The sequence below is a fragment of the Natrix helvetica genome, assembly GCF_964273705.1.
Source record: "Natrix helvetica genome assembly, chromosome: 1".
In the NCBI taxonomy this organism is placed as follows: Eukaryota; Metazoa; Chordata; class Lepidosauria; order Squamata; family Natricidae; genus Natrix; species Natrix helvetica.
This window is the reverse complement of record NC_138548.1, coordinates 147,362,241-147,389,036: the sequence shown is the minus strand read 5'-3', so window position 1 is coordinate 147,389,036 and position 26,796 is coordinate 147,362,241. Positions and strand designations below refer to the sequence as shown.

General features: G+C 37.8%; 1 protein-coding gene across 5 annotated transcripts in view; it reads left to right on the top strand.

Moving 5' to 3' along the window:
• Window positions 1-26,796, top strand: part of GTDC1 (glycosyltransferase like domain containing 1) — a 288,481-nt gene that overhangs the window by 41,217 nt on the left and 220,468 nt on the right. Inside the window, exon 2 of one of the 5 annotated variants that reach the window (XM_081935118.1) lies at window positions 11,231-11,370. The exons of the other annotated variants lie outside the window; for them this stretch is intronic. The gene's annotated coding sequence lies outside the window, so the exon portion shown is untranslated. The remainder of the gene's footprint in view (window positions 1-11,230; window positions 11,371-26,796) is intronic. 5 annotated transcript variants of the gene reach the window in all.

Genomic DNA, 26,796 nt, shown 5'->3' with positions numbered 1-26,796 from the left:
TCGTCTTACAGCCATTTGCTTACTGACTGTTCAAAGTTACAACAGCACTGAAAAAGGTGACTTATGACCTTTTATCACACGTATATGAACATCCCCGTGGTCACATGATCAAAATTTAGACGCCTGGCAACTGACTCTTATTTAAGTTGGTTGTAGTGTCCTGGGGTCATGTGATCACCTTTTGCAACCTTCAGTAAGGAAGACAGATTAATTTAACTACTGCAGTAATTTGCTTAACTGCAGTGGCAACAAAGGTCATAAAATGGGGCAAATCTCACTTAACAACTGTCTTACTTAACCACAGAAATGTTGGGCTCAGTTGTAAACTGAAGATTACCTGTATCTCCTTTTTGCCCCTTCGTGTGATGTTGAGCAAAAGGGGTTGGAAGGTGGACGAATTTTAGACAAGGCAGGATATTTATCCCAAATAATTTCCCCCCTAACATTAAAAAAAAAATCTGTTTGGAATTGTGAAGGACTCTTCACCCAAATGTTTTCATTGTGTATACTTTCTGGACTGCCCATGTGAATATAGATATTTAAAAGTTCTATCAAATGAAGGACTCTATATCTTCTAAGCCCAAATGTGCTTGCAGCAAAACATATTAAGGACAATATGCACTCTTTATATACATTCTGCTTGTTTGTTTTGCATTGCTTCCTGGAGTAACCATGTGGATTTTATATGAAAAGCTACATGTTGTATTTAAGAAAAAAAACAGGGAAATCAATAAAATTAATTTCATTCTTCCTTTGATGCTCTTTCACATATTTCTATCCTCTTCAAAAACTGCAAAAAACACAGTGAGGCTCTGTTCTAATTTCTTTTACTTTTAAAAATTCTGTTGTACATTATTTTTACATCTGTTTTGATAAGCAGCATATAAATGTTAGAAATATATATTTTTCTCCACATTTTTTTTTATTTCCACCATTCCATGAATGAGGGAACTATGATTCATAATTCAATAGCAATTTTTTTAAAATGTGAATAGTTGCCCTGAATGATTGTGCATTCAAGGCAAAATAATTCATCACACTTGATTCTAAAGGAATGTAGTTACTTCCACTGTTTCCTCTTCTCTTTTTCTAGTAGTGGTTCCACTGTACATTCCAGTTGTATGCATTGTAATTTAATGAAAAACATTCTGACAATTTGGGAATGCAGCTATTTCCATTTTAAGGAAATACTGATAGACTTTGGAAGGTAATTGAGTCTTCTATGTGCAATATCTATCTATCTATCTATCTATCTATCTATCTATCTATCTATCTATCTATCTATCATCTATCTATCTATCTATCTATCTATCTATCTATCTATCTATCCATCCATCCATCCATCCATCCATCCATCCATCCATCCATCCACCCACCCACCCACCCACCCACCCACCCACCCACCCACCCACCCACCTACCTACCTACCTACCTACCATCATCATCTATCATTTATCTAACTTTATGCCACCCATTTTCCTTACAGAGTAATGTAATGTACAAAGCTTGGAAGAGGTGCTTTGCTTTACCAGTGCTTTGAGCGAAGGATTCTTCTATTCTGATTTGTGAAACAACAATGTTTCCACTGAAACATAGTCCTCACTGAAGACTCATTCAGAGACTGAAGAGGAACCAGTGATACCTTGAGTACAGAAGGGGAGGGGCAGGGTTTAAGTAGGACAACTGTTGAAAAAGTGGGTGCTGTTATTGGGGTAACAGACCCAGTTCCTGATTAGGGGTCTCTGAAATACTTCACCAGTCGTTAAGAGCAGTGATGTCAATAGACAGAGTTGAAGGAGATACAAGAATGCAATTATAGAGAAGGGATTCTTGGGAGCAGTAGTTTAGTCAGAAGTTTTTGTTGGTGGAGGTTTGAAGCCTGATATCTATATCTATTGGACATAATCCAAGTGCTGCAAATGATATCTTCAAATACATTCTTTATTGCTTTTTAATTATTAAGAAAAAAAACCCACAAAAATAATAGCAATATTGATGTATCTTCCTTTGACCTCGCTGGGTGTTGTTTGCCTCGGAGGAGAATTTTGTAAATCCTATCTGCTTGTCAAACATGCTGACTTTCCCAAGGAACAGGGTGCCCTTCTTCTAAAAAGAGAAAGTTACCATTAAGTTTCACTTCATGTTACTTAAGGTGTCTCTTCTGATATAGCCAATTAACAGAGACCTCTGTGAATGAGCTATGAGTATGCAGGAGCCACTTCCAGTACTGAAGAAGGCTCAGAAATGATACAAGTACATCAATAAAATTGTGACATCATAGTGTCCCACAAAATGTATATCATCAATATACAATGAATTTCACCTTCATTGCTTTATACAGGCATATTAAAAGTAGTGGTGCTTTGAAGGGGGGGGGGGGTAAATCACCTGGTGTGGATGGTATGGATTTGCTTACTTACCTATTTTCTTGGATGGTATGGATTTGCTTACTTACCTATTTACCTATCGCATTGATGCTGAAAAGGCATACCCCTTTTCAGCATCAATGCGAAATGTGATTGATTGGGGATTTGTTTAGCCTTGATGATGTGCTACTGAATTTTCCCTTGTGTGTTTTGCAACTGATGATATCTCTAGCTTATGGAACCCCTAGAACTAGCAACTGTCATTGGAACAGTCATAACAACAACATGTGTGCTACATCTTTCATGTAAAGGACATTTCTGAGTCCAAAATTCATTCCTCGCAAGTTCAGTGATTGACAACCAGATGAGCAGACCACAAGGACAAAGAACTGATTCATATAAACTATTGTCTTGGAACATTTTCCTCCTCGTTTAGTTGCTTATTGTAGTTTTTCCATGGCTGGCTGTGATGAAAAGCTTTAGACTTCCTGTTTAGAAGGTAGCTGGAGAAGGAGCCATTGTGGTGGCAGTTTTTCTCCTGTGAAAGCAATGTGTAGCCTAAGAGCTTAAGTTTCTTCAAAGGCATTGGACTTGTGCCATGGGTCAGGAGTTCTCAAACTATGGGTCATGTTCCCCCAGGGGGTTGAGTTTGCTATTTATTTTTGAAAGTCTCTGTGTTCTGTAAATGAGAAAATGATATAATATATTGTTATATAGTCTAGATTTAATGATAAGATCAAAGATTGACTTCATTTCAATAGTTATGTCTAGTTACCAAATGTGGCCTTTCCCCCAGCTTTTAATTTTAATAACTATAATGCACGCAATCTTTTTTCTCCCCCTATTATTTATCTTTGAGGATACATGCACGCGCGCGCGCACACACACACACACACACACACACCGACACTTCAGTCTACAAATCCTTCTGTGCTGCCTCCTCATGGAAGGGCAGAGACTTCCTACGGGAAAGAGGCGAGGCATGCTTTACTCGATGCCAAGAGTATATATTTCTATTAGGGTTGCCCAAGATATGAACATTATCCCAATATTGGGCAGTAGTGACGTAGGAAGATGTTACAAATGAATGATCATTTTAGTGATAGCAACAAAGACATAATTTGTATTGCATAGGGAGAAGGCAATGATAAATCACTCCAGGATATAACCAAGGGAAAATGTCTGTGGAGAATCTCAGTCGTCTAAGTCATACTTACTCAAAGGTGCTTTTTTCTTGAGGAGAGGAAGATGAAAACGTTTTGCTTCTCATCCAAGAAGCTTCATCAGTTCTGATGGCGGGAGGATAGAAGGATAGGTACTGACAGTTGAGATTGGATGGTGGTGGGAGCCTATCAGAACCTATCCTTCCATCCCTCCACCATCCAGTCTTAAGTGTCAGTACCTATCCTATCCTCCTGCCATCAGAACTGATGAAGCTTTTTGGATGAGAAGTGAAACTTTTTCTTCTTCTTCCTCAAGAAAACAACAACAACAATCCAGTTGCTTTTGAAGAAAAAAACACCTTTGAGATTACCAAGGGAACCAAATGGACAGGCAAGATAAAGTGATTGAACAATATTGTGTTGGATTATTATCTTGCCTGCCCATTTGATTCACAGAGTGCTAATGGTATTTATGATGCAGCTGAATTAAAAAAAAAATCCTTCTGATGCCTGGTTACTGATCTGACCATGCAGGGAAATAAACCTGAAGCTGCAAAGGAAATTACAGCGGCAGCATGAATGTAAGCAGCATAAACAAGGAAAAGCTCAACAAAGTAGAAGCATTTAATGAATCAATTATTGTTTTACTGGGGTAGGAGCATATGGAAATGGATTGGAATTTTATACTTCCAGTCAGAAGATCATATTGTTTACTATTCAAGCCCATGAAAACCAAATGAAGACCAGTGTTGCTTTCATAGCCAGAAGAGGTACAACAAAGATTGCGCATGGATACAATGCAGTCAGTGACCAAGTAATATCAATTACTACTTTTGGACATCAGAATTGAGTTTAGTGCATGTGATTCAGATCATATTCAGGAGATCATATGAATTGTATGCACATGATTCAGATCAAGAGGATTATATTTTGAAAAATATGTTATCTTGTATGAAGAGAATGGAGGTCTCTCTTGTTCTTTTCCAGCAACCATCTATCAGAGATAGTTTTCAGGTTTTTTTTTTTTTTTTAATTGCAACGTGTGTGTACCATCGTGGGAGGATATTTTGAATTATATGGAAACATGTACAGTAGTTATTCTGCAGTGTATAGTAGATTTTCCCCCCAACTGTGTTATTCTAAAAGGCTGAAAAGCAACCACCAAGTGGCTTAGTGCCGGATTACACTCAATTCTAGCATTTTTTTAAATGTACAGTTTTTAATTGAAATCTTTAAACCAAAATATAAAAGCATAACACAAAATATTAGAAAGGGAGAAAAATAAAGCCAAAAAGGAGCAAGAAAAGGAAAAAAAAGGTTAAAAATGGAAAAGATGAAAACGTGTAGAGAAGTGCTTCGAATATTCTTCACAGCATTTATAAATGCAAATACATTTTAATCTCTTTGAAGTTACATCACATTGCTCTCTTTTCTATAATCTATCCTCTGCAGTTTTAAAACCCATAACTCTCGAGTCAATTCTAACATATTTTGGGTGGAAACAAAGTGATTTGCTTTCACATGTTTCTGGCTTTGATTCAGAGGCGTAGGTATGTCCAGAACTGCACGTGTTTACTGGCAATGCTACTTTCTCGAAGAGTGGGTAATCATCTGGGATTTTGAAAATGAAGTGAGAACCATCCATTGGCAATATGCCTTTAAAAAGAGTTGTTATACACTTACTGCTGTTTAATAATGAAAACATGATTCCTGATTATTAGGCAATAACTGTTAAATATTTAATACCTAAATATATCCAAGAAAATGTTCCTGGTCGTTTTTAATGTTCAAATATTCATTTTACCAGGCACAAATATGCATGTTTATTTACACTCCTTTGGTGCTGCTGTTTAATTTAGTTTTCAACTTATTGTTTCTATCTCCTCCCAGAGCTCCAGAACTTCCAAGATAAGGCAACAAAAGTACTGAAGATGTCCCTAATGCATGTATATTTCCTCCATTCTCTGATGCCTAGTTATAAGTTGTGTTTTAATAATATGGGTTTAAGAGACATTTTTAGTTGTGTTTTACTTGCATGTAAATGAAAGATCGCAAACTGAATAGGTTTGGCATTCTTCCTTTCCAATACTGCAGATTGTAGCAGTACCTGACTCAAATGCTTGTTTCTCATGCTCTGATTGTTTGATTTATATCCCACTTTGATTGCTGTATAAATAACTTCAGGCAATGGACATATCTAATACTCTGTGCTATTCCTATTTTCCCAACAAAAACAACCCTGAATTATGTTAGGCTGAAGAGTGACAGATCTAAAATCCCACAGCTCAGAGGTGGTTTTCAGCAGGTTCTGACCAGTTCTGGAGAACCGGTAGCAGAAATTTTGAGTAGTTCAGAGAACCGGCAAATACCACCTCTGACTGCCCCTGCCCCCATCTATTCTCTGCCTCCCGAGTCCCAGCTGATCAGGAGGGAATGGCGATTTCGCAGTCACCTTCCCCTGGAGTGGGGAGGGAATGGAAATTTTATAGTATCCTTCCCCTGCTATGCCCATCTAGTCACGCCCACCTAGCCACACCACACCCACCAAGCCACACCCACAGAAATGATAGTAAAACATTTTGAATCCCACCACTGCCCCAGCTGGCTTTCATGGCTAATGTTGCTTAACCTTTTCCATCCATTTCCTCCAGATCTATATAGATACTGAGAAGAGGATGATCTGCATGTATTCTGTGTTTTATGGGGTAGCCCAAATGTTTAGTAATTGCCAAATGAACATCCCTCTTTTTTTATTTGACAGGGCTGGGTGTGAAAACAGGAACACATGTATAGGTAGTCCTCCACTAAGGACCAGAATTAAGCTCCAAATTTACATTGCTAAGCAAGACTGTTTAAGTGAGTCTTGCCCCATTTTACAACCTTTCTTGCCACACTTAGCAATAGCAGCAGCACTTACATACCGCTCCACAGTGCTTTTACAGCCCTCTCTAAGCGGTTTACAAAGTCAGCCTTTTGCCCCCAACAATCTGGGTTCTCATTTTACTGACCTTGGAAGGAAGGAAGGCTGAGTCAACTTTGAGCCTGGTGAGATTTGAACTGCCAAATTGCAGGCATCCAGTAGCTTGCATTGTAACCCTGCAGTTGTCAAGTTAGTAACATGATTGCTAGGTGAATCTGGCCTCCCTATTGACTTTGCTTGTCTGAAACTCGCAAAAAGTGAACACATGACCCGGGGACACTGAAGCCCTCATAAATGTGGACCAGTTGCCAAGCTTCTGAATTTTGATCATGTGACCATGGGGATGCCCCAATGGCTGTTAAGTGGGAAAATGGTCATAAGTCACTTTTTTTCAGTGTCGTTCTAATTTCAAATGGTCACTAAATGAATGTTTCTAAATTGAGGACTTCTTGCCATTAAATCTTGGATGATATGGTGTATTGTCCATATTTTTTAGAACTTGCACTCAATTCCTTGCCTTTTTTGTGAATGGAGGAGAGTTAAAAACCAAGGAACTTAATGTTTTCTCTTACACTTTTTTCCACAGCCCCTTTTTCCCCCCCTTCCTTAATTTATTCCTCATGGTTGGAGGCTTCTTGGTAGTGGTTTTTAGCTATGATAGGGCAGAAGTTTCATTTCCAAATGAAGCACTATTTTTTTCTGTAAATGAAAATTTTAAAAGCAACTCTCTGCTATTAAATGGAGGTGACCTGGGGATAATATAAGATAATATATTGTTTGTTTTTATGTTCTACAGTAAATCTTATTTAAGAGACTAAAAATTATCTAAAATCTTAACAGAAACGGCTCTTTGGAAAATGAAGATGCTATCTTGTATAAGCAAAATCAAATGCAATGCTTTAAAAGTGTCAAAAGTAAAACGTTTTTTGAATCATAGTGAAACATGTGGTTGTAATTTTTAAAGTACTTTCAAGATGAAAGTAGAACATAGGTTAATATTTCCATCTTCATACCTGCAATTTGCATCATCTCTAGAAAGAAAGCTATCCACTTGTGAGCTATAGATTAAAAGCACATGAATTAAATGTCATGCCACATAAGAATTTTAAACTAGCTTGATTTTATTTTAGTTATTATCACCTCCTATGAGGTGTGACATTGGGTTTTCCCTTTTCAGAAGAACAAAGACGTATAGCCTAAGTACCTGCTTTGCACTGTGGCAGATGCTTTGGAAGGGCTACAGTCTTGACATTTTAAATTTACAATTCAATTTCAGCAAAGTCTATATATGCTGCAAATATTTAATATGTTTAACTGGTTGCCATATCTGCTTGTTACCATTTTTTTCTCTGTAAACATTTTACTTAGTTCTGAATGTTGAATGAATTCTGATTTTCATTCGTGCAACCTTGTGTGGCTCTGGTGACAAATCTTTGCAGGTAGCATAGTATTGTGCATATTGAAGGTTCTAGCAAGCTACGTTCCCGAAGACCATTCCTTTTGACTGTAAACAGAGAGTCCTCAACCTACGACCACAATTGAGCCCAAAATTTCTGTTGCTGAGTGAGACATTTTGATCACAGGGTTGCTGCAGCTGTTGTTAAGTGTTAAAAAAGGCCATAAATCAGTTTTTTCAGTGCTGTTGTAACTTTGAAAAGTCACTAAATGAACTGCTGTAAGTAGAGCACTACCTGTACAGAGATAGCTGACGGTGATCTCGTGGTTGAATTATTGTAGCATGTTGTATGTGAGTCCCTTCTTAAAAATGATTTTAAAGCTCTAAATTACATTATCTCACTGTGTATAAGAAATGCTTCTATCTACAGCAACTTGGCTGTAACTGAAGATCTTAAATAACAATCTTTGAGTACTTTTTATAGGATAGGACAAGTAAAGTTTTAGGGCCACTTGGAATTTGATATCCTGTTATGGATGCTATCATAAAATGGTTGTCACAGGGTTGTGACCATTCAAAAACAATGCAACCTAGCCCTCCCAGGATGTATTGTACTACCCCATTGGTATCTTTGCTTCTTGTAAATCCACCTTTTATAGAGCTGTAAGACAGGACCTTGTTTGTAGAGGCCCATGGGAAATAAGCTTAGCTTTGTCAGGGTTAAGTTTGGAAGTACTCTAATCCGTTTATTCAGAGCTAAAATATCCCTTCTGTTGGCAGACCCCTCCCCCCCCCCATAAATTGAAGCTTCAAACAGAGATAATATTGATTGCAATGTCATTTTGGAAATTGTGTGTGTGTGTGTGTGTGTATGCACAAGAGAGAAAGAGGGAGGGAGGGAGGGAGAGAGAGATGGATGTGCCATAATGAATCTTCATTTTTATTATGTGATTGATATGTGAAAGAAATTAGATCACTAGTGAGACTTAATTTAAAATTAGTGGTTTGCCATAACTATTATTCATAATTTAATACATAAAGCAAACCCGAGTACTGTTTGATAAGCAGAATTCATCACTATATAAAATCACTGTAAAGCGCAGGTATTAATGACAACTAGAATATATGCCTTCTTTTAAGAAACTGTCATATTAAAACTTGCTATTCTGACTGTTATGGCTGCTGTTCTCGTATTTGATACTTGCTGGATATCTCATAAAAATCAAAGCCCATAAACACTTTAGGGATGGAGAATTATAGCTAGGAAATAATGTATTTAAAAAGAATTTAAAATCCAGCATAAAAGTCATGGCTAGAATTGTGGTCTAAACCAGGTTAATTTCATTTGAAGTCTGAAGCACATTTAAATAAACATGGGTTGGCAGCTGCAGGGCTAAATTTTTGTAATACCCATAGACAAAGTTTGCAGCATGTATTTTCATAATTTTAAGAAAGGATTGCCATATAGCTATATGCCTGTTTTTGGAACAAACTATCACCAACTGTTGTTGTTTGCTTCTTAACTTGTGGATAAAAAAAAATCTTGTAGTTTTAGCTGAAATGGAAAGTTCCTTTTCTTTTTGTTGATAATTATTGACACAAAATTTATAAATGATACTTTCTATTGCAGTTGAACCCAAACTTTCTGTTGCTAAGTGAGACATTTGTTAAGTGAGTTTTGCCCCATTTTGCAACTTTCCTTGTTACAGTTGTTAAGTGAATCACTGCAGTTGTTAAGTTAGTAACATGGTTGCTAAGTGAATGTGACTTCCCCCATTGACTTTGCTTGTCAAAAGCTCACAAGAGGGGATGACCCCAGGACACTGTAATTGTTATAAATAGTTGCCAAGTGCTGAATATTGACCAGGAGGATGCTGCTATCGTCATAAGTGATAAAACCAGTCATGTCATTTTTATAGGGCTGATGTAACTTTGAATGGTCACTAAATGAACTATTATAAGTCGATGGCTACCTGTATTTCAATGGTATTTACTGAATAAAGTTTCTGATTTCTTTTAGGATACTAGATACAAGTGAAAAGTATGTGTGTAGAAAGCCATCCTATAGTTAACTGGGTTTATTTTGCTAATAGCAAACACATAGCAAAATCATTTAGCCAAAATAATTCTGATCTCTTTTTGAAAATCAAACACCAGTAGCAGTAGCTTAATTAGGGCAACAGCTTTTCTTCTTGTTGCAATATTTCATAATGACTGGTGAAAGAATTGCAAAAGTAAGAACTTGTCATAGAGTTGGCTAGTAACACTTCGTAGTGTAGTGTAGTGAGAAGATCTTTGCATACCCTTACTTTATAACCCTGCACACTGCAAACAGTTTTTAAACATATCATTTTTTAAAAAAAATAGAGGAGGGTGTGTAAGAATTCATTGTTTTCAGATTCATTTCCACTTCAGCAAAAGCGGAATACATATTTATATGATCTCATAACAATTATCTGAAAATGCTCTAAAATAACTTCTAAAACTTGGTAAGGCCTTTCACTTGTGGAAATTCTACCCTAACTTATTCAGCAGTTTCCCATATCTACACTGCTGTAATAACGAAGCTGAGATGTAAATATCTTGTACATTTCTTTTCATTCTGAAACTCCTTTCTAAATACGTTTTTTCAGATTTCCCCACCCTAAACTTTCAAAACATTTTGTCAGCAGGGTGCGGTGGTGGGTTCTAAATTTTTTTGCTACCGGTTTGGTGGGCGTGGCTAAGTGAGGGGGCAGGTGACTGAGTGGGCATGGGCAACTTGACATCAGTCACACACACGCCCACTCAGTCATATGCTCACCTAGCCACGCCCATCGAACCAGTGAAAATTTCCGTTTTACCAGCTGGGAGGCTGTCAAAGAAGCCTCGCTTTCCCCGCCACCATGGCTGCTTCTGCCTCAGTGCCAAATGGTCTGTACCTTCCCCTTACGGACTGACGCTGCAGAAGGGTAGGAAAGAAGCCGGTCTTGGGAGAGACCTTCCCTCCCCCTCTAGAGAGCCTGTGCTGGGAGAGAACGGTTCTCAAAGAGAATGAAGTGGGCATGGCACATCCAGAGCTGCCGCTTCTTCGCAAAAGCCGAAGATGGAAGAGGTGCCTCTTCTGTCCTCGGCTGTTGTGAAGATGTGGCAGCTCTGGGTGTGCCATGCCTGATTTGTTCTCCGGCCACTCTCCTTCTCCCGCTTGGCTGCTACCTCCAGGGTGCGCCAGGGCAAGTGTGGGATGTGTGTTTGTAGGGCAGGGCATGGACCGTTTGGTGCTGAGGTACAAGCAAGGGTTCTACTGCAGCTGGCAGGGGGCCACTGCTAAGGATCAGTGCCTGGGGATTCTCTGCCTGGTGCACGCCGGACCGACCGATTGATCACGTCACCTTCTCACCCTCAGGAATGTTCGGTGCCAGCTGGAGCCGGCAGGGGCTCCCACCCCAAGAAAAGGAGAGAGAGAGAGCTCTCTGTTCACTTGGTGGGCTCCTCGTGACTCAAAGGACTGAGGCCGCAGGAGGATAGGAAAGAAGACAGTCTTGGGTGAGACCTTCCCTCCTCCTCCAGAGAGCCCGTGTGGGGAGAGAGGAGGCAGGCTGGTTTGAACACGGATGGGCGGTTTGTGGCTGGTGTCTCCTTCACTCGTTGGGGTGGGCGCAGTAAGATGCATGTCATAGCAGTGCCCACATTGCTCCCTCCCATCTCTCCATCCACCTGCCTCCTGCTGCTTTCCCTCCCGCTCCTCCCCTGAGTTGCCTGGTCACAAGGCCCGAAGAAAGGATGGCGGGGTGGTGGTGGTTAAGCAGTGACAAGACGACTTCCAGAGGGGCGCTCCCCATGGCGGCGGGGACTGCTTCATCACATGCCTCCTTTCTTTCTCCAGCCCTTCTCTTTTTCTCACTTGCCCTGGCAGCACCCTGGCAGTAGCAGCGAGGAACCCTCTCAGAATTTTTTCCCGTCAGTGGAAAAAGTGCTGAGAGTTCACCGCTGCTGCCCTGCCTGCTGCTTGGAGCTCAAAGGGGGAGTGATGGAACTTCGGGAGATGCTGGCCAGTGGGGGGAGGCTAGGCTAGTACATATGCTTACCTGTGTGTAGGCAGGAGGAGGCAGTTCTGTGGATGCGCATGTTGAAGGCGAGGCAGGGCAAGTGTTGGAACGGGCCAGTTCAGGGGTGTGGCCAGCCAGCTGTCACCACTGGTTCGGCGACCCAGGCCCAATTATCACTACCGGTTTGCCCGAACCGGTCCAAACCGGGAGCAACTCACCTCTGGCAGGGAGAAAGATGTAAGGAAAAAAGGGGATTGCTGGAATTTTCTTTTCACCCTTTATTTTTTTAATCAAAAGCATAATTCAAGGAGGAGCTGAATAATAATAATAATAATATATGTACCTGAATAATATGGAGTAGTTTTGCTTATTTATTTTTATGTATTTAATTTCTATGCCATCCATCTCTCTCTGAAAAGCGACTCATAGAATCACAGGGCCTGGAAGAGACCTTGGACTCTGGGCATATGAATTCAATAAACAAACAAACAAATAAATAATAAAATAGATCCCATGTGGCATATATAGGTAGTCCTCGACTTACAACAGTTCATTTAGTGATGGTTGAAAGTTACAACAGCATTGAAAAAAACTACTTATGACCATTTCCCACACTTATGACCATTGCAGCATCCCCATGGTTATGTGATCGAAATTCCGGCGCTTGGCAACTGACTCATATTCATGATGGTTGCAGTGTCCCAGGGTCATGTGGATCATCTTTTGGGACCTTCTGACAAGCAAAATCAATGGGGAAGCCAGATTGTCGTAACAATCGTGTTACTAATTTATCAATTGCAGTGATTCACTTAACAACTATGGCTAGAAATGTTGTAAAATGGGGCAAAACTCACTTAAATGTCTCACTTAACAGCATAATTTTTTGGCTCAATTGTGGTCGTAAGTCAAGGACTACCTGTACACAAAATATAATAAGGCTCAATGTAGGCTAATGGGACACCATAAGAGTCTGAATAAAAAAGCTGGATCATATAAGACCATCTTAGAGATTGTAAGGATTCTAATAGTTTATCTAAAAAGCAGGAGAGCTCTGCCAGTGGGGACCAGTGAAACAATTCACTGTAATCTAACTTTATAGGTTTCTATAATGAAGAGTAAGACATATGAGGCCTTATATTTATTTATTCATCATGGGAATCTTCAGCCAGTCCAGATATTGAAAGGTTTGACATAGATCAGGGGTGTCAAACTCAAGACCTGTGGGTTGGATCTGGCCCAAGGGGTGTTTAGATCCAGCCCCTAGGGGCGCTCTGGAAACAGTGAAGGACGGGCCTGCAATGTCACTGCCAGTGAAAATGAAAAATGGCACATGGCCCTCCCGAGCTTCATTTTTGCTGGCAAAAGGTTGCAGGAGACCATCCCAGCCAAAAATGGAGCTTGAGAGGGCCATGCGTAGCCCTCCCAAACTCTTTTGCTGGCAGAGGGCTGTAGGAGGCCATCCCAGTCTAAAATGGAGCCTGTTTTTGCTGGTGCTCAGGCCACCACAGGCGCTCCCGACATGAGTGATGTCTAGCTGGCCATGCCCACCCTGCCCCTTCCCCCCACAGATCAAACACAATCCTTTTATGGCCCTCAATGAAATTGAATTTGACACTTAGTTGTCCAAATAATTTGTATGATGACTTCTGGTAATGAAGGAAACTCTGCCAAGCTGACTAGTTATGTGACCCCCAAAACTATTTTGTACTGTGTCTTTATCTCCCCCCCCTCCCATTAAGAGCTTTCTGTAGTTCAAAGTTGTAGAACGCCTGAATCAAATCAAGTTAATAATTTAAGCTACCTTAATATATTTGTATCTGTCAAGTACTACTACTAGGCAGGTGAACATGTTTCACTTTAAACTGTTTTGTATGTGAAATATATTCTTTTGTTTGTAATTTCCAGAAGTGTTTTGTACTTGAAATGTTTCATAGTCAGAGAGAACTGCTTTGAGTCAGCCTATTTTACCTTCAGAACAGCTGTATTTGCATTCAAACCAAAGCATTTCTTTAAGTAGAGGCATTTCCAGTTTTAAATAGTGTGATTCAAAATATTTTGCACATGCTGCTGTTCACTTATTAATTTAAATTGCCATTTCCCGGAGAATGATTACATTTTAAAATTTTAGCATTGAAGAAATACATTTGTTATTAGCCCTGCCTCAGAAAGTTTACCAAAAATTAAACAGTGTAGACTCATTATTCATTTATTTCAGAAATGTTGCTGAGTTATACCTGATTGAGGTTAGATGGAAAATCCCCGTTTGACGACTAAGTAGGAAACACTGTTTTTTTTAATCTCAAATTAATTGGCAATCAGTAGTCTTGAGTCCTCAGACATCTTTCTAGTTTTATTGAGGCTGCATTTTCTTGAGTCATTATGAAAGTCCTGTAATCATTAGCAAAAGAAGATAGTTTTGATTTGTTATCCAAATCATATGCAGGGTAATAATGGTATATCTACATGTAGGCACAGTTTCGAAATACAGTGTCAATTTTCTCACTTCTTTATTCACCCGTTTTAGTTTTTTTTTAAAAAAATCCTTTTAAAATATGAAGCCACCTGCTAATTTTCATTTGAGCATTGACTTCCCATTAGAATTTTGCAAAAATAAAATAAAATAAAAGATCTCATTCTGTTCTGAACAATTTGAACAGCAGTTGTAGGAGCTGACCATTTCAACTGTATTAACAAAAATGTATTTAAATAGGAACTAGTCAGGTATTGACTTCTTAGCAAAATAAAATCCACTGCACAATTTAGTTGCTATTCCCTGCCTTAATTTTTAACAATTAATTTATTGACAAAATCAAAGCACTATGGATCCTAGCATTTCCCCCCAATTAATTTATTAACTAAATGAAATCAGTGAATACCTCAGTTATCCCTCCCAACCTCTGAAAACCAGCAGTTCATTGATTAAATGAAAATCATTACAATGCCTAGTCTTTTCTTACTTCCCCTCTATTTCCAGTATATTAATTAATTTCTTATAGAAGTTTACAAGTAAATTGCTTTTTTAAAAATTCGTGTGCTTGGAAGCCAAGTAGAATACAAGGTTAGGTGTGGGTGCGTTCAATTTTTTCCCCTCAAAGCCCAATTTGTTTGTACAATGTTTTAGATTTTCTTTGCCAAGATACTATTCCTGCCAAGCTTTGGTGGCCTACTTTTCCCAACAGGGCTGTTGTACTTGTTAGATTCCAGCTTGGATATTCTCGGGAAAAGGATGAATTGCAATGATAAAACATGATGATACTGCAAGGTATTAGGAAAAACCACCTAGAGAACCTCCTGGCAAAATACTTGAGAAAAGGGAGCTCATTTCCATAGCCAAGGTAGAGAGGTACAAATATAGGTAGAAATGGTCTTGTGCATAACTTTCTTATTTGCAGCAAATCTACATTGAAAAGAACTATGCTAGATTATAAACTTGGCAACAGCTGAATTGAACAACTGAACAATTGACTGAACTGACTGTTGTTCAGTTTAATTGATGATGAGAAATACAGTGTTAACTTTCTCTGAGCTGACACATAACTAGGGAGAAATTTCCAGTTGCTTTCTATAAATTGCATACCAGGTAACTCTTGAATTTTGAAATCACACATGCAATTTTATGTGGTTTTTTTTTAAATTACTTTTGCCTTCACCTTCAGCTTTACCTTTCCTTTATGGCTGCCCATTTGTATTTGTGACAATAACCCCTTTTAAAGTTATTGGTTATTTTGAAAACCAATTAAAAATCACAATGGGATTGGCAGTAGGTGGATGATAGGAGTTGAGATAAGCCCCCTCTTGGGTTTATTTCAGGGGAGAGAAAGTTGGGTTCTTAAGGTTGCATGCCTATAAAACAAATATTCACAAAGTGCCAAAGATTGTTTGGCAAACACCAAGTATTTTCCTCATTCTGCTAAATTCCATTGGGAAGGTTAGTAATTCCTCATCAAAGGACCAGATATTACAGTTCATAAATCATTTTCTTCAATGTCATGTTCCTAGTTTTCTATCTCTTCTTTGAAAGAGCTTCTTCATCTTCCCAAAAGATAACAGTATTGGAATAATTCCTCAGAGTGAATACAGATAAGCACACAGATGCTTCTCATCTGCAATTCTATGTGCACTGAATTTTATGCAGGTTGTGGTCAGAGGTAGAAGAGGTTCCCCAAGCATTTTTGTTTGACTTGTTTCATGTTCAGGAAAATAGGTGTAAGTTTCTGCCTTTAAGGCAACAGAATCCATGTGCTTTACATGGTTGGTTCATCAACCATACTCTTTATAAAAATCAGTCCAAAATAATTCCAAATAATTCCAAAAGAAATTTTGAAATGGAGTTTTAAGAGTGGATCTATGATGAATGAAAACTGAAGAAATACAACAACATATTTCGCGTGATATGAGGCCACCTACTTCAAATAGAATTTACTTTCCCAAGAAGTGCCTGCAGACAATACTTGCTGAGAATTCTCATTCTTTGTAAAGTACCGTATTTATTGTAGAATAAAATAATCCCAGCACTATTATATTAAGTGAACACAGTCATATGCATATTGAAGGATAAAGTTAGGAAACAAGAGAAATAACTAGGTCAATGCAACTATTCCTGTGTATTGTCTTAGATTCCTGTATTCCATAAAATGTGAATATTTTAGTCAATCAGTGTGCTACTTAAATTTGCTTATGCACTTCATTAGCCATTGGCACGTGACTCTTGGGATTCCAACGGTGGTTGTACGTTGTAAACTTCCCAATTGCTTTTCTTCTTTTTATGTGTTGTTATGATTTGTTAGTAGCTTAAAGTATATTTGCCATGATAGTATAGTACTGTGGTTCAGATATGTTCTTGCCCTGTGGCATTCCCCCCTACCAGAAATAAAATCTGTGCTCTAACTCCTGGCATTTAGAAAGTTGTTGAAAGAACTTTGGTTCTTTCAAAGAGCATTCAGAGACCAAGCCATTAATTGGTAGAGATACCTAGATTTTTATTAATTAAGTATCAGGTTTATACAGCACTTATCTCACTGTAGAAATGAGTCTGGGTGGTTTACAATAAAGGAGAGCATTAAAACCATAGAAAAATATACCAAGTTGGCAGAGCTGAGTCTTAATGTTCTTCTGGAAGGCCAAAAGAGTGAGGGTCAACCTCACCTCCAGAGGTAAAATGTTTCACAAGGTATAGCCAACAGTAGAGAAGGATCTCTTCCTAGACCCTGGCAGTCAAAATTCTTGAACTACGGGCTCTGCAACATGCTGGACCTGTTGGGAAGCATCAAAGTAATAGTAACCTAAGCCTCCACCATAAAGGGCTTTAAAGTTTATAGCCAACACCTTGAATTGCACCTGGAAGCAAACTGACAGCCAATGCAGATTTTGCAACAAGATATTACATGGGCAACCCTATGAATGCCCATAACTGGCCACATTGCCACATTCTGCACCAGCTGTAGCTTCCAGATACCTTTCAAGGGTAGCACCATGTACAGTGCATTACAGTAGTCCAAACGGTGATGGACTTGCGCATAATATGAGCAAAGGCCTTTCTAGCCATGACTGTTATCTATTTCTTGAAGAGGAATCATGAGACCAGGAGGACCTCCAAATTATACAGTGTCTTCCTAGGACAATGCACCCCATCCCAGATATGAGATATATTCAAGATTCTGATGATGTACAGTATTGTGGCTCTATGACTGGAACACTATCATTTAATTCTGCCACGTCTTATTAGATGTTAGATTTATTATTGTTTTATTGCTTAGTACAGGGGCTGTGGCCCACTAGTGGCCCATGAGGGGATTGCAATCAGGCAACAGAAATTGCCAGTGAACATGCATGTACATGCAGAGTCTCACTTGCGTGAGCAGCACTTATGCAAATGGAACTGTGTGAATGGTTGCATGCTTACTGGAGGCTTGCAGAGAGCCATCCCCCTCCTGGCCCACAAAGCCAGAAACATTGGGGAATTTTGGTGTAGTATATTGCTGCTGTGAGTTGTTTAGAGACTTGATGATTTGGGCAGCCTAAAAACAGCTTTAATTGATAACTAAATAGAGCCTGCACAGTTTTAATTTTGAAATAAATTCTATCTTTTTGACACTGTTTATCTTTTAATATAAACATGAATTTAGTATATTACTATATATTCTTTCTAATATTTCAGATTTTAACTTAGGGTCATTTCTTTTCTCTGACAACGGAATTATCTATAGAATCACCTTCCTCCTGCATCCAAATAGCCTGGCACGCCAGTCATTGAGGACATGTCCTCATACTACGCCTTCCATGAAAGGACATATGGTGGGTGAGTGTCTCTGAATGCGGACAGCACTATAACAAATGAAATTTTCTCCACAGAAGAAGAGATCAGGAGATCACCCATTTATATTCTGAATCGTTGTTCCTCAAGAGGAGATCATACATATTGAATTTATTGTGGTCAATCTTGCGCTGAGCAGCTTAGGAGTGGAGATAATATTCGTTGCTCTTATAACTGCTGTGTAGATATTAGGAACATATTGTATAACCTGCAAAAAAAATCTGACTTTCTCAAACACTTTTGGCTACAATTAATTTACGGCTTAAGAGAGATCTTCCAAGGACATATCAGATCTTAATTTGCAAGTCAGCAAGGGATCCACACTTTGCCCAACAACAGTATCTCCTGGCCTCATGTGAGGACAGCAATGTTGGTGAACTTGATATGGAGGCATGGCCAAAACAGGCTGAGTAGCCAGTGATTTTCTACTTTGTTTCTGTCTCAAGGAGGGAAGGAAACCGTATCTTTGGGAGCATGGGAAAAAGCTCTAGGTCTTGACAACATCCTTCATGTATGATAGGTAATACAAACCATTTCTTGTTAAGTTCATGTTTTTCTTCTTAGAAAGCATGGATTTTTCTCTGCGGTAACCGGCAATTTGTATTTGCTTTCTTGCCCAAAATATAGATGGACTTGTTTCCCACCATCTCCAAAGAAGGAGCATATTTCCAACCAACTTTTAAGTGATGACGGTGTAGTCATTAAGTCGTCTTAGATAAATAACTATACAAAAACACCTCTTTGCAGACATGGCCAAATGGCTTGATTCATGGGCCATTAAGTTCCTCCCTTTCTCCCTATATCCTACTGAGAAAACTACTCTGAATGGTAATCATCCTTGTTCAAGTATGTGTGTGGAAGAGTGGGGGTTTGCACAGCCAGCTCACCTTTATATCAAGCTGTTGTTTCTATAAATGTCTGTATATATTCACATATAATAAACACATTCTCATCTGATTTTAAAGCAGCTCTGCCATGTTTATCTGTAGGGGGCTTGCAGGACGAGTCCCTCTGTCCTTCCCTTTAATATACAAAAGGCAGATCAGAAATGTAAAATAGTACAAATTCTGGTTAGTACAAGAATCATGTTTGAGGTGAATATCTAACATTTGAAATTGTAGGAAAAAAGGCTGATTTTTTAAAAAATGCTTAATGTAAGCCTTTGAATCAAATAAATGAAAGGTTCTTGGTGCTCTGAGCTTGATTCTTTTCTTGCAAATGTTTCATTACCCAAACTAGGTAATGTCATTGCACTGATGATGTTACCTATTTTGGGTAATGAAATGTCTGCAAGAAAACAGTCAAGCTCAGAGAGCACCAGGGAACCCCTCATTTCAACCCCGAGCTACAAATATCCTCTACAAATATTGGAATCAAACGAATTTATGGAATAGCCTACTTTTGTTATTTCAGCCCAACCATAGAATTAGTGATCTGCAGTTTGTGCATAAATAAAAATAGCATCCAATTAATTTAATGGTCTAATCTCCCTAACTCCAGATGTCTGTATTTCACTGCCCAGAATTCTTAGTAATAGTGATATAGTGAAATCTTGGAGCTGAAGTCTATGAATCTGAAAGGCAACCATGTCAGGGAAGACAGATTTATTTAAAATATCTGAATCTCCAGTTTTTATCTTTTCACCAAGGAGAAAGTCTTCTTCAAAAAACTTTATTCTAAGCTTTTAAGAGATGAATTCCCTTTTGAGTCAAACTAATATTCTGATGTCCTCATCAACATGCTTATGCATCCTTTGTAGCAAAAATATGGAAGTGGTTTACCATGGTCTTCTTTTAGTATGATTTTTCATCTTCATAGTTAAACCCACAACTCAGCTTTTTCCCATTCAAGTGCTAGCCTGCTCTAACCCAGTTTAGCTTTCTAAGATAAGCCAAATTGGCTAACAGCTGTCATTTAGTTGGCTTCACTCTATGTTAAAATATCTTAAATAGTGATTTTAACTAGAGCTGCCTGAGCAAGATGGGTGGCATAGCAGTGTAATGATAAATATAATCTAATGGAATGGGGGTGGGAGTTGTGCATATTTTCATCAAAAAGGATACTCAGGTTTGGAGAAGTTATGTGATTGTATAGCACTGCCTTTAATATTGCTGGCTTGTAAATCCTTCTCTCACCTAATTATCCTACTTCATCTAATTTAGAAATGACAGTAAACCTTTCTCTGTGCCCAAATTTAGTAACTAAGTTTTGTTCTGAATACTGAACACTGAACACTGGAAGCATAAAGTCAAATCTGGTCTGCCAGCATAAAGTTAGAACAGCTGTTTTTTTTTTTTTTTAAATTATTGACCCTTGTTAATTTGATATAAAATCTTTAGGATTGACTGTATTTTTTGTATGTATGAATATGTTTGTGTGTGCCCTATTGTATGTGCCAGGGAGAGGAATTAATTCATGCATGCTGTGTCAACAGCGGAACATGTAGTGTAGTTCTGTTTTCTTTTTATACAATGTTTTTATTTTGTTAATAAACTACCAGTCCCCTGTCCCAAAAGTAACATTTAACATCATCTGAGAAATTTTATTCTTGATAAATTTTGGTAATACCCTGTAAGAAGTTAAGATTTTTGTCCCCAAGTGCTGGGAAAGTGTGCATAGGTGCAGAATAGGTTCCTGGTTCTGCTTTAATGTATTTTGGGGTGAAAAAGGCTGAATTAGGCTATCAAAAAAAGATTCCTCAGTTAGAAATTGGTTTAGTGTATTAGAACCCATTAAATCTTGCAATCCTCCCAAACAAAAATCTACTCTTAAGTGATCATACCATGTTACCCCGAAAATAAGATTGGGTCTAATTTTCTTTTGACGTCCAAAATAAGTGCTTAGCCTTATTTTTGGGGAGGTATTATTATTTTTGAGGTGCAGGAGGTGGTGAATGTGGTCACCTCATGGCTGCTGCTGTATTGCAATATTTTCAGGGAGGGCTTATTTTCAGGGGAGGACTTATTTTAGTGAATGCCCTCAAAAGCCCGATTGGGCTTATTATGCAGGGAGATCTTATTTTCAGGGAAAGAGGGTAGTAGTTTTCATTTCAGGAATATAATTTATGGGAAAGAATATATGACTGTGATACCGTCTACTGGATCCATCTGCTAATGTAAAAATATAGACAAGATAGCATTCACCTTCAAATGCAGGGGAAGTTTTTACTTTTTTAGTTTAGGTGGTGTGAATTTGACTGCCAAAAAGTTGTGGTTTTCAATGCTCAACATGAAGTTAGACGTGGGGGCTACCTTTAGTTTTCTGTGCAATTCTGAGAACTGAAGTAACAACTATATACAAAGCAGGACAACATTTGAGTAGTTGGACTGAAAATATGGTTCTCTTTGTTTGTCTAGATTTAGATCACATAAATAAATAGATTTAGCTCAGGCTTTTTATCATGTAACAAATAATGTATCCAAATAAGCAATTAATAAGATTTCCCAAATATTTACTTATTTAAAGAAAACCTCTGGCAAGAGGTATATGTTTTCCTGACTTCTATTCTAGTGCAATTTTTGGTACTGGGACTGTAGTTATATTAATTTGGAGGTTAAAATGAGTTATTTAGAGAAAATAATTGCTTCCAATTAAAGAGCATGGAACAACTTTTAAAGACAGTGTTCTCTGATGAAAATTCAAACACTGCAGTTGTTTTCTGCAATAAGAAGTTGTAATGACTTGTCCTTTTTTCTGTTTGCAAAATACCAACTTTATGAAACATACATTGTGTACCTCAGATAAAGACTAGACTTTAATTCAACTTCCAGAATAATCTTCTCAAAAATATATATATATATACTTGCACAGTGTTTAGTGTATTATCAACTGCTGTTTCTTTGTAGAGAACATCTTTTCAGAAGCTAAAATGCATTTCTTTCTGAATATAAAGTAGGTCTTGTATACTTTGGATGCTTTGGAGGAGATGAGCAAGTTGTTACACTAGAAGCTTTCATGAGGCAATATGTTAAGGGGGGAAAAGCAGTAGCAGAGATACCTGTAGAGAACATGAGACATGCCCTAAAGCAATAGACAATAATTAGCTGTCGTATTCCCATGTAAACTCTTCCAAGCAATAGTGTTTATGAAATTCAGAGATCAGTGGAAGATCATTCTCAAATTCCTCCTGCTGAAGTTGTTTATGCCCATTCCATTTTTGATGTCCCTATAAGAAACTTTGATGGAGGCATTTTGCCCAAAGAGAATTGCATTCTTTAACCAGAGCTCAAGTTTTTCTCCAGCTCACAAAAAAAGACTATTGGAAGTTTTAAACTTCAGATCTCTCGTTCAGAATTAGTAAAACATATATTAACAAAGTTATTTCCAGAATTTCATTCTCCAGATCATGATAAAAAATGATATGTTTCAGGATGGTTGGAATATTACCTTGATGCTAACATTGGTTTTCTGGTGTGGTAATAGTTACCTATTATTTATAGATGTCTGATTTGTTAATTATTGGGTTCTTGTTTAAGCTATAAAAATTCTGAGAGACTTAATAATAATAATACACTTGAGATAATGCATTAATTATAACTATAAAACTATATAAATATGAATGTTTTAGTTTATTTAAAATTTACTTTCTCTTTGCTGCCCAAACCAGCAATTTAATTTTGATTGTTCTGCTTACTTTTTCTGGTGTAGATACATAATTGTGGAAAGTAACTTTTCCTGGTTTTACATGCTATATATTCTAAAGCATGAGTGGTGGCTGCTTTTTAAGTTATGCTCTGTCTTCAAAAAAATCAATAACATTGATTACCTTGGCAAAATACCTAAATGAGAGGCCTAGAAGAATATGTTCTTGCCGGAATTTGCGCATCTAGTCTGAGGCCATTACAATCTAGTGTTTACCGTCTGAGAAATCCCTATATTGCTACCCCTTGACATCAGTCCTTTGATGTCAAGTCTTGTGAGGCAGGCAAATTCAGGAAACGCAAACCACTTGGCTTCTGGAAAGATCTTCATTATTAGTAAAGTACAGAACCTTGAAAGAATGCTCAAGCGTTTCTCCAGATAAACTTTTATCTAGTACCATGTTTTCTCCAAAATAAGACAGGTCTTATTTTCTTTTGAACCCTGAAATAAGCACTTGGACTTATTTTGGGGGAGGTCTTATTATTTTTGAGGTGCAAGAGGCAGTGAGTGTGGTCATATGACTGCTGCTGTGTTGCAATATTTTTGGAGAGGGCGTATTTTCAGGGAAGGGCTTATGCACTCAAAAGCCCGATTGGGCTTATTATCCGGGGAGGTCTTATTTTCAGGGAAACCGGTTATAATTAAGATGGAGTTATTCTGACTCTTTTTCTGATATTGAGAATTGAGAGGTCTTTACCCCTGTTTCCATGGATATCTCATCCGTTCAAAGAGGATGTAGCCTGACTTAATTTTCTACTCATTAACATAAACTCAAGCGTAATTGTATTAAGATTAAAAGAAGTATTTTGAAGTAATATACTGTAGAAACATGATGAAAACGTTGACTTCACCTACTAGTATTTCAAAGTATGCCAGTATTACATGAGTATTATGAAGCAACTTTCTGGTATACTAATGCATGGATTTTAAACTTTTTGGATAATAATCATCTGCAGCTGCTTAGCAAAGGATTTATATCCAGGTGAAAAATATAACATAAAGTGTTTGTCTTAAAATTATATGCTTAAATATTTATTCCACATGCCTCCTGTGGTTTGGAATTATAAATTATAAAGCAGAAAAAATGATTGTTCTTCCCCTGTTGGTTAGTTTGTCTGTGCTGGAAAATCTTTACTAGAAAATTTCACCCAACAGGTTTGTGTAGCATTGACATTTCATATATTTATTGGTAAAATTCATCACAAACACTAGCTTTTATAAATAGCGTGGCTATAGAGGGCTACTTGTGGAAATGTATTAATTTATCTGGGAGATAACTACTTTCCTGTAAGCTACTGGATGAGATGTAATAATTTCCCATTTTTAGTAGAAAGGAAACAGTAGTGGAGTTTGTATATTTTCAAGGGGCATTTCTCCCCTACACTTACTACAATAAGTCAAATTCTGTGAGATGGGTAACTGTGAATATATAAATATGATATATTAAATAAATAAATACAATCTTCCTTTTGTACATATATTATTCATTACAGAAAGACAGAAGTAGAGCACAAAGTTTTTCTCTAGCTTGCATTCCAACATAAGACTCTGGTGATTGAAAAACTTTAATTGTACGTGGCTCTCTGAATATGCTACTAATTAAAAGTTCTGCCAACTTACTTGAATGGAATGGAGGGAATGCAGGTTATCGTTGAGCGCCACACTAATTAAAGTTAGTGTGTCTTTTCACAAAACCAGTGGAGAGACAAGCAAAATTCTGCATCTTAACAATTAGCACATAGTGTAGGGCAATTTCTGAAAAAAAAAAAGCTAAATAATGGCATAGACGGGGGAAACAGATTATTGGTGTTCATAATGGCAGCAGCAAGGTGGGAAATCTTTTCTATTTATAGATGTTAACAAGGGGTTAAGTAATACCTGAGGACAGAACAATCACTTGATCAACAGCAGCAGTTTCACGATGATATTCAATTATTCTGCTTTGGACAAAAGGGCAGGTGTAAAAATACTTTTAAGACTCATGCCGGCTTCATGTATTCTTTAAATAATTTTTTAACTTCCGTGGGAAATGGCTTTTGAGCATCACTTGACCATTTCAGAATAAAAATATTTGGAAATATTAAAGTCCAAATATTCTTCTCTTGAGATCTTTTTCTTGCATTACAGATAGTCTTCAACTTATGATCGCAGTTGAACCAAAAAGTTATATTGTTAAGCAAGACAGTCAGTTGTTAATGAATTTTGCCTTGTTTTATGATCTTTCTTGCCACAGTTGTTACGTGAGTCATTGCAATTGTTAAATTAATAACACGGTTGTTAGGTAAATCTGTCTTCCCCATTGATTTTGCTTGTCACAAGGTCAGAAAATGTGGTCACATGAACCTGGGACACTGCAAATGTCATAAATATGAGTCAGTTGCCAAGCATCTGAATTTTGGTCACATGACCATGGGGATGCTGCAGTGGTTGTAAGTATAAAAAATGTTCATAAATCACTTGTTTAATCAGTGCCTTTGTAATTTTGAACACTCACTAAATGTACAGTTGTTAGTTGAGGACTGCTTGTATTAAATATTCTACATTGTTGAACAACTTTAGTAAAATTAGGATAAATGCAGTCTGAAATTATTACACCCCCCCATCCCCTTGACTGTTCAAGCCAGATGGACGTTCTTCAGAATTTCAATCTTTACAGTAAAGGATCAGGTTACATTAGGTATATAAAAAGGAGAAACTGGAATTTAATGAGACCTTACACTAACTGGTACTGACAAAGTCAATTCTTCCCCTATGAAACTTTTGATTGAACAAGCTGTCTGGTCTCTTTCTCAATTCTTGTAGACTTGCTCAGTGAGAATAAGATTCCAGAAACATTACATTGTCCAGAAGAATCTTAACCACCTTTAGAACATCAACCATAGTTGTAGCTACTAACATCTTACAACTGCACAACTGCGAATATTCCGTCCTTACCTGCACCCATTCTGGAATTTATAGTATTAATATGTCTGCAATAGCTTTTATATCTTCTCTAATCTTGAGAAGAACCATCTCACTTTTTTTCAGTTGTTGCAAATGCTGTCAGGGAAGGTGTTGGTATAACTTGCTTGGATGCCATTTTGGTTGATAATGAAAATTATTCTTTGATAATAAAAATTATTATCGCCTCCAACAATAAATATTAACATAGGAAACAACCCAACAGACAAAATCCTTAATTATAGATTGGTATGTACTTCTGTATCATATTGATGATGGGAAAACTTTACAAATTTAATCTTTTCTAAGCTGTGTTCCTTCTCTTTCGTCCTTTGTTTTTTGCTTCATTTCTTTAATTTGGCCTTTATTAAATGTTATTTCATTAATCTTTTCAGCTGTTAATATAATAACCATTTCTTTATTTTTTTGTAGGAAGTAACATATGTGGGATATAATGGGTGCCAGAAATTATGAAAGAGAGATTATAGTTTTAATTATATGTATGTATATATTTGACTGTCCTCATGATGATTATGGATGGACAATAATTAAAAATAATACAATACATGTCACAAAGGAATATTCAGTTCAACAGACAAAATCCTGTAAGAGGCTAGCTATCCACCCCAAGGTAACAGTTGGGGAAAAAGGACATATTTTTCAGGAGCTTCTATATGAAAGAAGAGTAGGAAATCTCTAGGGCAGGGGTGTCAAACTCAAGGCCCGCGGTGTGGATCCAGCCCACTGGGTGCTTCGATCTGCCTGTGGGGCTGCCTTGGAAACAGCAAAGGATCAGCCTGCTGTTCCTCAGGCCACGTGTGGCTCTCCCGAACTCCATTTTTTCTGGCAGAGGGTTTCAGGAGGCCATCCTAGCTGAAAATGGAGCTTGTGTGAGCCGCACACAGCCCTCCCGAGCTCTGTTTTCAGTGGCAGATGGTTGCAGGAGGCCGTCCCAGACGAAAATGGAGCTCATGATCCAGCCCACAGGGTGCTTAGATCTGGTTCTCGGAGCTGCCCTGGAAACGGCAA